The 4,587-nt window shown below is 41.3% G+C and overlaps 1 non-coding gene across 1 annotated transcript; it reads right to left on the bottom strand.

The window, feature by feature from the left end:
* Positions 1–4,241: 4,241 nt before the first annotated feature.
* LOC122049894 lies at positions 4,242–4,347 on the bottom strand. Its single transcript, XR_006131142.1, has one exon. It is a non-coding gene; the product is annotated as a small nucleolar RNA R71 (small nucleolar RNA).
* Positions 4,348–4,587: the final 240 nt, after the last annotated feature.

Below are 4,587 nucleotides of genomic sequence, written 5' to 3' on the forward strand. Positions count from 1 at the left end.
AATGGGTTTAGGGTATTGCCAACGTTACAAGAACCTATAGGGTCACACACTAAGGACAATTAGATGGAGATTTGGTTCATATGATGAACCAAGAGGATTAGATTCATTTGATGAATCAAATTGGATTAAAAGTAATCCTAATTTGGCTAATTGAGTTGGACTCAAGTTGATTCATGTATTCAATGAGTCTAATTTAGATTATGACTTATTAAATCAATTTAATTTAATGAATTAGATTCATTATATTAAGTTGGCTCGAATCAAATGGTTGGATTAGATCAACCATGGTAGAGATTGGGTCAAGTTTGACTTGACTTGAGAAGGACGACCAAAGGTCAATTTTGACTTGACCTTTTGCCACCTCATCGGTGAGTTGGCATTAGGTGGACCAATGATGATGTTCCACATCATCATGGCGTGCCACCTCATGGGAGTTACATACCCATTCTCTTTAATGAGGCATTAAATGAGAAATGGGGGTTACTCTTGGAGAGGTGGCTGGCCACTTTAGGGGGTTAATGAAATTCATTTTCATTGAACTCCTCATTCACTCCTTTCTTCTTCCTCAAGCTCTCCCTCTCCCTCTCCTCCTTGCTTGGCCGAATCTTACCAAGGTGCTAGCACACCTTTGTGTGAGGTTTTCTCCATCTACGTGTCCGTGTGGATACTTCTAGAGGACCAACGCTTGACGGTCTAGAGTTCCGGCAATTCCTTGGACGAGCGAGAACGCGAAAGGGCACGCTTCAAGGTATACTTCTTAACACATAGATCTAGGAGTAGATCTAGATATTTAAAAACTCGTACTCGTAATTTTCGTTCGGTTTTCCTTGCACGGATCTACGGATTTGGGTGATTCGGGGTATCCGCGACGCGAAAAGCGGTTTTCGCGGCCCGAAAAACCCAACAGTGGTATCAGAGCCACGTGCAAGGCTTGTACGAGTTTAATTTTTGGTTTTATGAAAACTAAACCTTCTGTGATTTTCTGTAAAAATTTAGTTTTTTATGTTTTTATGGGTAATTTTTCCGTAGAAGCGAAGCACAAGCATCTCGGCACTTGTAGGCTTCGGCTACCGGGAAGTTTTTCCTTAAACGGCTTCGTTTTGCCCCAAATCCGTTTGGGACAGCGGGATTGGGTGCCATTGGATCGCAAAGGAGCAACTCATGATGGTTAGATCGTGGGTAGGGGTACTGCCCCTAACCCCGCAAGGGGATTTGCTCCGCGATTGCACCCGAAATCGCTAAAAACAAACCTGCCGGGAAGATTTTTCCGAAACGGCAATGTCTCGACCCAAATCATTTTGGGACAGTGAGTTTGGGCACTATTGGATCGCAAAGGAACCCTCGCGATGGTTAGATCGCGGGTAGGGGCGCTGCCCCTGGCCCCGCAAGGGGATCCGTTCCGCGATTGCGCCCGAAACCGTTAAACGGGACCGCCGGGAAATTTTACTCGTAAAAATTGTAAAAAATTAATTTTAAAATTATAGAAAATCATGAAAAATATATAATTTTGAATTATATATTAATTTTGTGATAGTCATGGCCCAAAAACCCAATATGATTGGATTGTGTTGTAATTCATAATACGGCCTGCGTGCCGTTATGTGTTTGCGCGTGTTGTATGTTTTTATTTTTCGCGACCTGCGCGTCGTGCCTTTCTCATATATTCTGGCTGTAAATTAGATTTAGACTCGAATGTAACTCGAGTTTCAAATTGTAATGTATAAATTGGAGCGGTGGAGGGTCCACACGAGACGGAGTTCCGAGGCGGGCACGAGCAACACAAGGTGGTCAAAGGGAGAAGCTTGGAGAAGTTGTTGACCCTAGGTTGACCATTCGATCATCTCATTGGCTTGAGAGGATCGTAGTAGGGTGATGTGCGTAGATTATATACTCTTTTATGCATGTTTTTACGCACATTTACATACTTTGAGCATGCTTGATCTATGCATTTTTATACTTCCAGCTTTCCTTTTAGCATATTTACTCTTTTGGTTCGGAGATCTGCTTTTTGTGCATTTTCTGTACACAGGAGTCGAAATTGGTGAAGATTATGCGTCCTCGGGTAAGCTTGGAAGTAATTGAAGGGAGAGAGCATCAGGCCATATACCACACATGGCCGTGTAGTCTTAACAGGAAGGAAAAAGGACATGGACGTGCGAATCTCACACGGCCGTGTCTTAATTTGAAGAAATCAGAACAGATACCTTACATGGCCGTGTGGATCTACACGGCCGTGTGAGGTTTCCAGAGGTCAAGCAGGTGGTGGCCGTGTGCATCACACGGCAGTGTGAAGTTTCTAGAGACCAAGCAGGTGGTGGCCGTGTGTACCACACGGCCGTGTAACATTTCCAGAGAGCAGGAGGGTCTTGGTCGTGTGCACCACACGGCCGTGCAGTTTCGGCAGAGAAGGAAGAGGACATGGCCGTGTGAATCTCACATGGCCGTGTCACGGGGCCGTGGGGCGCCCGATTTCCTCCTCTATTTAAACCCTCCTTCATGAATTGAAAGGGGATCTCTCCCCCTTTGGGAGAAGGCAAGATTTGGTGGTTTCCTCCCATTCTTGGGAGGATTTCTGGGCGATTCTAAGGGAGATCTTGACGATTTCGACTCCGGAGCGAGGATTGGATCCGAAAACGAGGCTTCTTCGTAGATAAGTTTTCTCTTTCCCCCTCTTCTTGGTTTCTTGGATTGGGGATTTAAGATATGCTTGTAATCTTTATTTCTTCGGGTTTTCTTCCTCGATTCATGGAGTAGATCTTGTATTCTAGGATTAAGGGAGTATTTGTATGATGGATTGATGTAATCTCTTATGGATTTTCCATTTTCTTGTTTCAATGACATTGTCTTGCTTGTATCAATTAGATCTTGAATGATTAATGGTGATTTGTACTTAATTCTCATTCTTGATTGATTGTTTGGATTTCTTGTGGACTTTGTAGAGATAAACTCTCACTCGATCATCCACGTGACAGGTGCAAGCCCGTGTAAGGACGTTTGAGAGATAATCTTGAAGAGGAAATAGGAATATTCAAGAGAGTAGGATGGATTTTGTGATTAGTTTCTTGTATCTTGATAGATTAATAAGTTGTGGGCTTCTATGTTGATATCTGAGGAAGGCATAGTAATAGGTGCACTTCTGTGTAAGGACAGCGTAGGTTCACATCTAATTGATCATATTTAGATACATTTCTCGGCCCTTAGCCCGTTATCTATTGCAAGAGAGAACCGACAACTTTCTACAAGTGTTTGACAATTGAGGGAAAAGAATTGGTGAACCATTTACATTCAAGAAATCTTACAAAGAAACCGAAACTCCTAGAATCTCCCTTTATCATAACCCAAAACACTAAACTCTTGTTTGTTGATCTTTAATATTAGATTTGTTTACCCTTACTTTGCATTTGAAACGATTGGATAATTGTTTAGCTAATTCGCATTGAGATATTTCTAGTGCTTATTCCAGTCCCTGTGTACTTGCGACATTTCCGTACACTTGCGGAGCGTAACAAGTTTTTGGCGCCGTTGCCGGGGACTGTGCTATAACATTAGGAATTATCAATTGAGTTAGACTAAACATAACATTTGTTTTCCTTTCATATTGCATAGTTGTAACTAATCATTATATTTCTGTTTTTACTTTCTTGTATAACTTTTACTTCTTGTTAATTCTTTTTGTACAAATTCAATTCTGCATTTTTGATTCTTTTATTTTTCTTTTTCTGTTGAATTATCATTTGCTATCTTGTTCTTGTGTATGCGAAGATCTAACTTTGCAAGAGAATTCTTTCCTTTTGACCCTGAGATTGACAGAACTTTCCATAAAAGAAGAATTCTGCAAAGGCAAATTGAAGAACAGGAACATTTGAACATGGCGAATAGACCACTCAAGGATTATGCAGCACCTTATGCAAGAGGTTTTCGATCTAGTATTTCAAGACCTTCAGTGGAAGCTAATAACTTTGAGATCAAACCCGCAATTATATCTATGGTGCAGCAGAACCAATTTGGTGGAGGACCTCATGAAGACCCCAATCAACACTTAGAGGTCTTTTATGAAATATGTGGTACCATGAAAATGAATGGAGTTCCTTCAGATGCAGTTAGATTATTATTATTTGGGTTTTCTCTAAGAGATAGGGCAAAGCAATGGCTGAATTCTTTGGCCCCTAATAGCATCACCACTTGGGAGCAGTGTGAGCAACAGTTTCTTGATAAATTCTATCCACCAAGTAAAACAGCTCATATGAGGAATTTAATTGCAAGCTTCAAGCAGACTGACTCAGAATCTCTTTTTGAAGCATGGGATAGATACAATAGTATGCTCAGACAATGCCCACATCATGGGTTGGAAAGATGGTTAGTGTTGCACACTTTTTATAATGGTATCAACTATCATACCAAAGTGTCCCTTGATTCAGCTGCTGGAGGGGCACTTATGAACAAAAGTTTAGATGAAGCTGAAGAAATTATTGACAGTGTAGCACAAAATCATCATCAATGGGCAAATGAAAGAAGTGGTGGCTATTCTTCTGTAAACCCAACAATTAAAGCATCAGGGAAGTTTGATGTAGATGCAGTCACTCTTTT

This window comes from Zingiber officinale, chromosome 2B, assembly GCF_018446385.1.
Source record: "Zingiber officinale cultivar Zhangliang chromosome 2B, Zo_v1.1, whole genome shotgun sequence".
In the NCBI taxonomy this organism is placed as follows: Eukaryota; Viridiplantae; Streptophyta; class Magnoliopsida; order Zingiberales; family Zingiberaceae; genus Zingiber; species Zingiber officinale.